At 32.9% G+C, this 13,046-nt stretch overlaps 1 long non-coding RNA gene across 1 annotated transcript; it reads left to right on the top strand.

Annotated features, from left to right (window-relative positions):
- The first annotated feature begins 7,367 nt into the window (after positions 1-7,367).
- On the top strand, positions 7,368-12,137 carry LOC115976793. The gene is made up of 2 exons (XR_004088388.1): positions 7,368-8,014; positions 10,073-12,137. It is a non-coding gene; the product is annotated as an uncharacterized LOC115976793 (long non-coding RNA).
- The last annotated feature ends 909 nt before the right edge of the window (positions 12,138-13,046 follow it).

Below are 13,046 nucleotides of genomic sequence, written 5' to 3'. Positions count from 1 at the left end.
TAATGTAAAACATATTATTATAGTATGTGTATTCAGCAATATATATATATTATTAGTATGTGTAAAAAAACATCAGAGTTAATCAAATTACTATTTTATGTTAAAAAATTAATACAGCCAATAAATTGTCATGGTCCATGGAAAGACTCCATGTACGAAGCATATAGTCTAAGTCTATTAAGTTCTTAGAAATGATTTGACATTTCGTCAATAAGTTTGAAAATATATGCAATATTTTCTAGAAGACCGACCAGGCGGAGCTATATTTTCTTGGCATGATTCTTAAAATATATATATAAATTGAAGCGGGCATAACAAGGAAATATTGACCATGCTTTATATATGACCGTTCCTAAACTCAGCAAGTCACCAATGAAATTAGAAGAGAAGGTTATTACTTATTACGGCAAAACTGAAAGCATCGAAGTTCTCTACAGTCTCTTCCAAATCAACAAGTCTCCAACGCTAACCTACTCCGCGAAGCAAACTTAATTACCAGTAAGTTTCGTAGAAATATTCTAACTATGAACATTGACCATGCTTATTAGTTATGACCGTTCCTACTCAACTCTTTTTTTTTTTTTGAAACGGTTCCTACTCAACTCATTGACAGTAAAAGTCCCTCCAAAATATGAGCAACTTCATTGCATTGTATTAGTAATTTCATTGTAAATATTCCATGAAGATAGAGAAAAAGAGTACGCCCACCTTAATTTTAGTCTCTATAAATTACGTTTGTTTTACAAGGTATGAGAGTCATGGAAAAGAGAAACTAAGGAAGAAAGGAAAAGGGGCTTAGGGATTCTTGTCGCAGAGAGATGGCACTCGCTGGGTTTATATATGCAATGCATAGCCTCAGCTAGTGCCATCCTCTCTGTGACGCGAATCCCTTAAACTTCTGATAAGTACTGAGTATGTGTATCACAAAGATGATGATTCAAGTGAATTGGGTAAGAGAAATGAGGTAACAGAGGAGCTCCTATCACAGGAGAAGTGGCACCTAGAGCTTGAAATATAGCAACAGGCACCATCTCTCCTTGACCTGATGCCCCAAGTTAATCTCTTTATACCATGCAATGTTAGAATATGGTAAAATAATTAATTTACAATTTCTTAATAACTTAAAGTTTTGTAACAATTGGTAACTCTCTCATATACATGCTTTGATATCTTAAGATTGAAGTTTATGTTACACATTGTTAAAAGATATTGTTGTCATTCAAAATTTTACTATAATTAATGTAACGCGCGTCAGATAAATTTTAGAGAAATAGTTTTATATCTGTACTAGTTGCTAACCCGTACGATGCACGGGAAAACTATTAAAAAATAATAAAGCATGCATATATTAAAAGATAATTTAAGTTCATGTGTACTTGCAAGGGATACATACCTAAATAGTTCTTGCGGTAGAAATAAAAACCTTAAACTGATGTCACGGGAAATTCAGCCACATAGTAGTAATATATAAATCTCTTAAAACCTAAACCTAAACCTAAACGTAAGGACTAAATATTTATGCGCCTTCTCTTGCTTTCCTGATGTATTTGGTTAAAAACATAAAACTGATGTCACGGGAGATTCAGCCACATAGTAGTAATATATAAATCTCTTAAAACCTAAACCTAAACCTAAACGTAAGGACTAAATATATAAACAAACTAACCTTACAAAAACTGAACTTTATAAGCTAAAATCTATACCATGAGTTGTAGATCTTGAATGCTATACCGTGCGTTTAGGGCTTCCTACATCTGGAGAGAGAAAGAGTTTGCAGAAACCAAAGAAAATCTCTCTATAACTTAAGAAATACAATATACTAAAATCAAAGAGATAAAATTTTCAGAGGACAAAATATTATAGATAATTTAAAAGAATTTTAGTTTAATTCTTGAACACCGCAACTCCATAAAATTCATACTAATAATAATATTTTATGATAGCCCAGTTAGAATTTTGGTTTAATTCTTGAACACTGAATTGGAAATTGATTATATGAGTATTCAATGGTGAACAAAATACTATGTATTAATTAATATATAAACAAAACTAACCTTACAAAAGCTGAACTTTATAAACTAAAATCTATACCGTGCATTGTAGATCTTGAATGCTTTAGGGCTTCTTATGTCTGGAGAGAGAGAGTTTGCAAAAACCGTGGTTTTATATTTCTTAACTTGAAAGAGGGGTAAGGTTGCTAGGGTTTTGTAGATCTTGAATGCTTTAGGGCTTCCTACGTCTAGAGAAAGAGAGAGTTTGCAGAAACCGTGACTTTATATTTCTTAACTTGAGAGAGGGATAAGGTTGCAACTCCATAAAATTCATACTAATAATAATATTTTATGATAGCCCAGTTAGAATATTGGTTTAATTCTTGAACACTGAATTGGAAATTGATTATATGAGTATTCAATGGTGAACAAAGTACTATGTATTAATTAATATATAAACAAAACTAACCTTACAAAAACTGAACTTTATAAGCTAAAATCTATACCGTGCATTGTAGATCTTGAATGCTTTAGGGCTTCCTATGTCTGGAGAGAGAGAGTTTGTAGAAACCATGGCTTTATATTTCTTAACTTGAGAGAGGGGTAAGGTTGCTAGGGTTCTGTACATCTTGAATGCTTTAAGGCTTCCTACGTCTGGAGAAAGAGTGAGTTTGTAGAAACCGTGACTTTATTTTTTTTAACTTGAGAGAGGGGTAAGGTTGCTAGGGTTTTGAGAAGTTATGATTTTTATTTATTTTTTTATTTTTTAAATATTATGCTGACGTGGAAAATTGTTGTGCCAGCAAAGACTTTGGTTTTATATATATATATATATATATATATATATATATAGATTATATTTGTCTCACTCGTACATACAAAACAAGACAATTTTCTCTTTTCTTTTATGATTTAACACTATTGAAATTAGTTGCTCAATATATTTTTTATGCCAATATATTTATAGGTACTTCTACAACGACTTTTTTTTTTTTTTTTTTTTTTGCAATGTTTTACAAACGCGCCTAAACCCAAAATTTTTGTTGTGACTAGAATTTAATTTTTAGGTGAAGATTCAATTATAAATAGTATCTATCCAAAGGCAAAGAAACTTGAATAAAATTCTCCACTAAATTTTATTAAGTTATATTTAAAATTAAAAAAAGAAAAGAAATTTCACATTATCTTCTTGAGCTTTCTTCTGATTGCACGTCTACCTTTATTAATTCAAGATTTGGACTAATAAAAATATTTTTTTAAATTAAATGTTAATTAATCTTTTGAACAACCAATTAAAAGTAATTAAGATGCTCCTATGCATGTATGCCTATGATAAGACCGTTTCTTGACTAGTAAAAGTTTCTCATTTTATTTAACTTTTGGTCAAGCGTCAAAACACTGATTTGAACTAAGAAAAATGCCATCTTTTCCTCATTCAATAATGATCTCAGGCGTTGTGAATTTTGATGCTAGATCAATTATGAAATTTTCTATCCATATGAAATTATCAATTTGCCTTTGAGTACAGGAAAAAAAAGTGACATTTTATAATTGCGAATGAGGTCTGGTGCAAAAAAGCTCAAGAGATCGACTATGGTATTCAAAACTTTCCCATCCAGTGCAGCATTGAAGCAAGAGTACACTATCTACCCACTAGGGTACATATTATTTATTGGTGAGGATAACATGAAGATATCTTTATTCTAGGCAACACTGGGGTACATATTGAACTCGTTGCAACTATATGTTTGTTTCAATTCAACTTTGTGAGGTGTACTTGAGCAATCCTTTAATATATAGAGTTGTTGCTTTGAGTTCTTCTTTGCTGCTTTTCTTTGTTTGACTTGGCCACCTCTTTTCTTTTCTATATTAAAAGAGAAACTTTCATTGTAAAGCCCAAACATGGTTGCACTTGACCAACTTCTTTTTTTAATAAAAAAATTACCCTTCTTTTAAATTTAAATCAAAGGGATTGATAGAAAGAAGTCAAAAGTTCAATAGGGGAAAAAAAATGAATATGCACTATAAGAAAAACAAGCTATTGTGGCAGGTGCAAAAACTGCCGCTATATGTCGCATATTGTGGCACTTTTTCGGACTGCTGCTGTACATGAAATATATTGTGGCGGTCCAATTCGGACTGCTGCTGTACATGAAATATATTGTGGCGTTCCATTGGACCGCCACAATAGATCTAGCCTTTTGTGGCGTACTACAGCAGCGATATATAAAACCACCGCAATAGATATAGCCTTTTGTGGCATACTATAGCGGTGGTATATAAAACCGCTACAATATATGTGTTTTAGCGGCATTTGATTTAGTTATAGTGGCAGTATTATCAAACCACCACAATATGTCTTTTTGCAGCTTTTTCTTTCTTTTTTTTTTTTTTTAGTTATAGTGGTAGTTTAAGTGATTGCCACAATAGACCTTTGTTGAGGGGAAAATTTTGATATTCCCAAGTCTGATGTGGGGAAGCCAAGCCAAAACTCAACAATAGGATCTTGAGATAAAGCCCAAAGGCTTTCGGTGTAGTGATAATCTATCCAAGTAAGAAATAAAGGTTGTGCCCTGACAAAAAACAACAAAAAAGCCCAATAAAACACTTCACAATAGTTAATTAGTAGATTAGTAGTCCTGTTACAATAATACAAGAAAAATAAATTCTCCAACGGTAAGGTGAAAAATTCTCCAGCAGTAAGGTAAAACTCTCCAACAGTAGGGTAAAATTGTACTTAGAGTCCAATAGTCAATTATTGAACAGGTTCAAGAAAGTATTAACTTCTAGGAGTACTTGAGTGTCCTGGTCAATTAGGTCTATGGTACTTTCAGCCATCATTACATCAATATGAGGAAAGAATTCCATAGTTACAAATACATTATATCCTTCAATAGTAAAGCAAAAAGTTAAAAACTAGTGGTTCCATGGTGAGAAGAAAATGGTTATTTGGCATGGTGTGAAGGGAGAGAGAAACTCTAGCTTAGTGCAACAAATGTAGACCAAGATTCTCATGAAGCATGTAGGTGGTACATGAGTAGGGTAGTGAGAGGAATGTTTTGAGTGAGTGGGTGTGTAGGCTTATTGTGGGGTTGTGAAGGTGAGGCTTGGCCGAACTTTGATGAAGGAAAAAAGCTTATTTGTGGTTGATTAGAGGGGCATTTATGAGCTTAGAATATGCAGAAAAGGAAAGGGAATGTCTTTGTTTGAGTGTATGTGAGTTGGGAAGGGTGATTAGTGAGTTAGGGAGAGTTTAGGCAAGTTGAGATTCTGGCAGAATAACAAAATTTTCAAGGGGTTGGTGTGTGTCTTATAGGCTGGTATGTTTAGGCTTTTATAGGGGAGTTTAAGGGAGCATTAATTAGCAAAAGTCCAAAACGTAAGATTGATTCAGGGGCAGAATAGCTTATATAATTATCCTAGGATTTGGCCTAAAATGGGAGATTTGCTTTTGGGGCTGTTTTGCTTCTTTAGGCAATGTCACACATGGGGAAAACTCAACATAATCTTACATTAAATGCCAAGATTTCTGAGGTTGGCTAAACCAATAGGATTAAGGCAGGTATTAGAGAAGATCTTGGGTGCTGCATCTGAGATTGAAACCATAAAAGTGGAATTTAACACCCTAAGCTAGGTGTCAAGCTCTAAGTCCACTTCAGAGGTTCTGCTAAAGATCTTTTTATGCCCTCCAAACCACATGTTCCCAAATCTTCCCATTTTGGATTCATGGGCTTGGCACATGAATTAGTCCTTGGACATTGGATAAAATACTTTGCCATGAGTTGGATCATGGGCTTTTTTCAAATACTGTTAAGTATAGGAATTTTGGGCTTCTTTAAAAGAATGAAATTTCATTTTGCCCAATTAAATAAATAATTTGGGGACGAGTCCAAATTATAGGCTTTACGAAAAATATCGGGTCTTGTGAGCTTTATATTCGTAGCCCGATTTTGTGGTGGTAAGCAAAAATAGTTGTGGGCTAGCATAAAAATACTAGTGAGGCCCAATAACTTATCAGTGATTGATGTTTCATTTTTCAATGAATAAATAAAGGGTATTTAATAATATTAGGTGTGAAAAAAGTACCTCAACAACCTTTTAATTTCCCAAAAGTCCAATTTCCTCACCTAAATCTAACAATTTAGCCCCCAACCTTTTCATTTCTCATCCGTTTGTCTCCTTCTAAAAACACAAACACACACACTCTCTCTCTCTCTCTCTCTCTCTCTCTCTCTCAAATTAAAATCTCACGTCGTTGATCTCAAAACCCAACCTTTTCATTTCTCATTCGATTTTTTTTTTTAAAATTTAATTGGCTGCAATTTTTTTCCCCTAAATGGTTATCTATTTCAATTTTTTTTTTTAAACCCATGCCTAACTTCCCTAAGTTGGTTATTTTGTTTTTTTCTTTTTCACTCTTTTTTTCCCCCCTATACTTACCACTTCGTGTTTTTTACATGGTTTTAAAAACTTGTATGGTCAAAGAACTAAAAAAGAGAGTGATTACCGGCTTTGTGGTTCGACCGGAGTTTGACTGGTGGTTGAACCGATAACGTCATAAATATTTAATTAATTATTTTAAAATTATAAAAATATTTAATAAAATATATAATAAGATTATTACTTATAATATTATGTTAAAAAATATATATAACATATTTTCAAAAAAATTATGTGAGTTTTTACATCTTACATGTAGAAAACACTAATAACCAAATGTAAATAAACAATAACCAAAAATTATTTTCAAAACATAACATTTAGTGACACCCTTCTTTTAGGTTTATTTTTTTCCCTCAAAATGGTCTATATATTATACATTCACTTTAAAGAAAAATTAAGTGAATTTTAAGATTGTTTACTTAATTAATTATTAAAACCACTATTTTTTTATGTCATAATTATCTTAATGGAATAAAAGGGGGGGAAACCATGGCTTTAAAAATCAATATGGTCAAAGAGCCGATAAAGGGACTGGTTATTGGTTTTATGGTCCAACAGGGATCAAACTGATGGTCAAACTGATGATGTCATAAATAAGTTAATTTAAAATATTTAAAAAAATTTATGTGAATTTTTATTTTTCATAAATTATATTAAGAAAATATTTTTTTAAATGAAAGATTTTCTTTATTCTTCATTTTTTTTCCTAATTAATAATTGTTGAAAAAGTATAATTTGCTATTTAAGTTCCACATACATATTATATAAATAATAGTTTTTTTTTTTTTTTTTGCAGAATTATATAAATAATAGTTTGATATTTAACTTTTAACTTTTAACTATTTATTAAAAAAAAAAAAAAAAAAAAAACACCAAAAACCAAAAACCAAAGTTCTAAATGTCAAAATGACTAAACAAGTCATTCATTACCTTTCTTACTTTCATAGCAAGTGTCACACTCACTGACTCACACACGTTTACTCTTGTTTTTTTTTTTGTTTTTTCTTCTTTTTTTTTTCCCTTAAATCTATAACCACACATTACCACCTACCCACAAGGCCACAAATCAGATTCAAACTCCTTTTTAAATCAGATTCCATTTCCCACATAAAAATTTTCATTTCCCATTTAACCTTTCATTTCCCACTACACAAAACTTTCATTTTCCCACTACACAAATATTTCATTTCCCACCACACAAAACTCTCTCATTTTCTCTGTATCTCACACGGCCTCTCACATTCACACACACACACACATACACACACACACACACAGCCCTGCTTGCCCCGACAAGTAAAGCCCAGCCTAGCGTTGATGAGCTGAACCGAGCCCAACTTAGCACCGCCGATCCCAGCCCAACCCAGTGCTGATGCCAAGCAAAACCCAACCCGTCGACTCCTCTCCTCCTCGATCTCTCCACCATCAACCGATACCCATCGGCCCTCTCTCCCTCACCAGAAGATCCTCTCTCCCCTCACCAACTCCTGCCATAGCCACAACTGCCGCCCTCTGCCCACCCCATACCCATTCCTTTTTCCTCACCATACCCATACCAATACCCATTTTGATTTTTGCTTGTAAGTTATTTATTTGATTTTTTGTTTTGATTATTGTGAAATTTGGGTTTGGATTTGGATATTTAACATTTAGGTTATTTAATTTTCAGTTTTGATTTTTGTGAAATATGGGTTTGGATTTTTTGTTGTAACATGTAAATTCTTTATTTAATTTTATTTATTTATGATTTTTCTGAAATTAGGTTTTGGATTTGGTGAAGTGAATGGTTGTTGCACTTATTTTCTGTTATTGGTTTTTAAGATTTGTGTGTGTGTGTGTGTGTGTGTGTGTGTGTGTGTGTGTGTGTGGAAAGAATCAGGGGCAGAAGGATGCTATAGAGAAAGGTCTAGTTAGCGTGGAAGATGTTGAAATGGCAACATCTCAAGGAACTTCCTAGAACCCTTTTACTATTTTTTTTTACTTTTGTAGAAAGTGTGTGTGTGTGTGTATTTATTTATGAATAGAGTACATCTTTTGAGTAGTAGTTGTTCAAGCTTGATGCCTCATTCGGTTTAGGACATATGTTTTCGGCCTTGGTATATTAAATAACTATATTTATGTTGTGTTTTGGTTTTTAATTAATAAATCGTTCTATTAATTCTCTGTCGTTTTGGGTATACACGAAAGAGTTATTGGGGTTTGTATGATGAACTTATGCATCATTTTGGGGTTTAAGTAGGAGTCTTTGGATACTGAATACATTTGAGTGGCTTTACAAAGTTCAATGGATTTGAGACAATGCTTTTTCCTTACTTGTGGTTTATTCTTTTATTCCTTTTCTCTATCCTTTTTCCTCCCTTTGATTGCTACGAACAAAAGTTTGAATGTAAAGAGAAACTATTAGATTGGGTGTTATGAGATTTGGATCAGACTATCTATGCTCCTGGTTGGATTTAACATAATTTATGAATTCCCTCTCTTTGGACAAATAATGCACCTTAGGAAGTACTTGATAAATGTTTGTGAGCCATGTAGACTGCTGCTAAAATTCCTATATTATGCCAATGAGCTCTAGTTCAAATGGAAATCAATCACAAAGACACAGTGCTTCCTAAGATATTCTATAATAAGGATTCTCCCTGTAGCCGCCATTCAAATGAAAAGTGCCACTCTAGGTAGGACCTTAGGTATGTTTATGTCTTGCTAAACAAGTTGTGGGATCTATCGTTTACCAATGTATTCTCTCACATAAACATTATGCACATAAAAGTCAAGGGTAGCTAATTAGTAATTTAAACCATCATTTGAGGTTGTAGAAATTCATGCTAGTGTAATGGTCTTGTGTTTTTTTTTTATTAAATGGTAATTGTAAGTTATACAATGAAGGTGATCCTTGACATCCTAAATCCCTCCCCTCCAATTACTAAAGGAGATCGCCTATTGTGTGCCTCTCATATGCATATGAACTAGAAGGAAGATGTGGGGTGTCTGTTTGAAAGTCGAGAAATACCTTTTTGATAATAAAAAATTTAAAAAAAAAAAAATCTAGCAAAGATTGTCAATTCCTATCTTGCATATGATTTCTGTTCTACTATAACTTGCTGGAAATAGTTTAGTTGTCTCTGCAAGTTCTAAACACAATATCTATAGATGACAATTAATCTATGTTAGAGGATATTACATCCCTAAAAAATAACAGAATTGACATTAGATGTATTTGTAGAGAGAGAGAGAGAGAGAGAGAGAGGTAGTATGTATCCCTCTTTTCGGCTTTAGTTACTGCTTAGGCAGTCACCAAGGTCCTCCAAAATATCCATGTATATTATAGTAAATTACTGAGTAGCCCATGTTCCATTCACAGTTGTCAAGCAAGGACCACACAAAATATCCATGTATATTGCAGTCGTCTTGCCTACATTGGCTAATTTTCTGTTAGATGGCGTGTATAGTATCAAAAGTAATCAAACAAATTGACTTAAAAATTGGAATCACAGAACTATAAAACTACACTGTAGAGGTTTAAAACATAAGAGACATGTCTTCATTTAACTTGTTCCCTTTTTTTTTCCTTGGTAATATTTTCTTGTCATTCTATTCCATTTACATGCACTTATTGAGTAATCATAATTTGTATGTAGGATGTTCCTCTAGTCCAACGATCCCCAGTTCTCCAAAAATCATCAACTGCATCCCATCAACCAAGCAACTTATAAGTTTTATCTTGGTGTTTAAGGATTTTGTTTTGTGTACAAAGAACTATGGAAGAACAACCGCATTTTTTGCAAGTGTAGAATGATATTTTAAAACACTTTGGAACTTTGATTATAGTATTAGCTTAATTTGAGCAGTTGTTTTATTCAAAGAACCACATCTTTTTTTGTTAATCTTATGATGATTGTTATAGAGAATGTTATATTTGATAATATATTTCTATGTTAATATTACGTTAGTTTGGAGACATTTGTGGTGTTGTTAATTAGTTACATTTGTGGTATTATGCTAGTGTGGACACGGCCACGTGATGCCTCTCGGGATGGGTTTTCAAGAAAATAAAGGTTTGATCTTGAGAGTATTTTTTTATTAGAAAAATCACAAGTCTGAAAAAAGTTGAGGAGTCGCCACTTATTTTATTATTTTTTTTTAAGGGAAAATAAAACAAGAAATAAAACCCTTTCTTTTTTATTTGATTGACTCAATGGATAAGAAAAATGGTCTACATCCACCAAGGACAAGTTCAGGGGTCAAATTACGTCGTGAGAAGGTATGAGGCACCCATGCATGCCCGGTATGTCTATCGGTCTCTACTAAATAAGTAAGGACTATTTGATATTCAATTAATCGTTCAATGGGCACAATATTATTAATCGAATTCATTACACCAAATCAAGCAAGTAGTTGATTTTATGACATGGTGGCCTAAAGCTAAATCATAAGACAAAATAATGATGATAAAAATAAGCAACAAGTTAATAACGAAACAAAATAATGACAAAGAAATTAACAACTACTATATATATATATATATATATAAACATGTGTAAGCTTAAACTCTTCCAAGTCATGATCTGAGCAACATGAGAAGATTTCATTTTAAGGGAACCAGTGGGATTACTTTTTTTTTTAGAGAAGAGTTGGCTTAATCAGATTAGTTTGTGACTTGGTTTTGATTTGAAGTAGGAAATGAAATATATTTTTATTTCTATTTTTGGAAACCGAAAACATGGACTTTGTAAAAAAAATAAAGCATATTCTTATTTTTGTTTGTGAAAACCGAAGACATAAACTTGTTTTTGATTTGAAGTAATAATAATAATAATAATAATGATAATAAGAGTAATAATAATAAAGTACATTTTTATTTTTTCTTGTGGAAACCGAAATTAAGGACTTGCCTCTGATTTGAAGTAACAAAACAAAGTATATTTTTTCATTTTGTTTGTGTAAACCAAAATCATGAGAGTTGTTGGAAACAACATGAGTCTAACCAACATGTAGAGGCTAGCTACGGTGGGAAAGGAAAAAGAAAGAAAGCTATGTCTTCTCACAAGTTTTCAATGTAGAGGCCCCAACTTTTAAGAAGTCACATGCATGATTTAACCCCACTATTCTCTTTTAGCTTTCTTTCATTACTTAACCGGTTATCAAAACAAAGCTTTCTTTTATTACAAACAAGTTTTATTCATTGTTCACAAGACAGCCAAGCCTTAACATTCAGACAGAAAAAAAAAAAAAACAAAAAAAACAAAAAAAACAAAACAAAACAAATACCCAGCAAAACGCCTAGCAAATACCCAGCAAAGCTATGACTTCAAACCACTGAATCACACAAGAATAAAGAGTGGGAAGGTTGAAAACATACCTAGCTCCCTTGGACAAGTTTGATGGTGACTCCGTTGAGATGAACAGCAACGACAACGGCGCTCTTTGATGGATGGCCCTCCCACCACGCGATACTCCACCGACAATGGTTGACGGAGAAGTGCTGAAATACCTGTGTATAGTGTGAGATTTGTCCCCCCTCAGGACCGGGTTTACTCCTAAGAAATTTCAATCTCTCAATGTTTTTTTTTTTTTTTGTGTTTTTTGAAAGCTTTTTTGAAAATTAGAATGCAAAAAAAAGGTGTCCTCAAAATGATTTTTTTGGAGCTGAGAAATAGATCCGCCCCTTTGTTCTTGAATCCAATGGAAAACAAAAAAAAAAAATACAAAAATGGTCCCTCCGTTTTTTTCCTTTGTTGTTATTTTTCCATCCTTATCTCGTCTCCACCCCCTCTTTTCAAAATTTTCCAATCCACCCGTTATTAGTCTGTGCGTTTTTGTTTGCACCCTACTGCCCGGCTGGAACAGTGGAATGACAACCAAGACAAAAAATCCTGCAGCTCAGGGCACACCAGACTTGCTTAGTGTGGGAGGTGTCTGTCCACTGTACCCAAAACGCATGTCTCACCATTCAGTTTTATTTTGTCCTTTTCTTTTGGGACCACTAAAGCTGGGTTTGCTAGTATGTGAATTAAAATGCAATTATTTTTAAGTTAAATTAACAACAGGAGTTTGAGGGACGAAACTTGATTTTTTTGGATATAGCTTCCAAAAATTGAGGATTTTGTGGAAAAATAAAGAAAAGGAAAAAAAAGACAAGTGTGCATGGATTAAAAATTGTAGCTTTAAATGCAATTAAAATAAAGATTGATAGTAAAAACTGTGAATAAATAAATAGAGAAGTTGAAAAATAAAATAATAAAGTGTCAAATGAGAGAGATTAGAGAGTTATGCATGTCATTTAATTAGTTCATCATTGGGGAGACACATGCGCAAAAGGCATACATTATAATTGGGGAACGAAAGAGGGTGCCTACAGTTAGTAGAGGTAAAACTATTGTAGGTTCTTTGTAACAGGTCAGTGAACAATTTATCAGCAAATAGTGGTTTTAAAACCCACTGGGGAAAAAAAAAAAAAGAACTTATAGCGGCGGTCAAAAAGCACCACTAAAGGTGCACATGTTATGATTTAAATGAAGTCCTATAGCGGCGCTTATTGCTCGCCACTAAAGGTTCACACATATAGTGGCATTTTTCCTTGCCGCTAAAAGTGCAATTAGTCCGTTTTAATTA

Source organism: Quercus lobata, chromosome 2 (assembly GCF_001633185.2).
Source record: "Quercus lobata isolate SW786 chromosome 2, ValleyOak3.0 Primary Assembly, whole genome shotgun sequence".
Taxonomy (NCBI): domain Eukaryota; kingdom Viridiplantae; phylum Streptophyta; class Magnoliopsida; order Fagales; family Fagaceae; genus Quercus; species Quercus lobata.
Note: the sequence above shows the minus strand (reverse complement) of the source record. Positions and strands in the feature narration are given on the sequence as shown.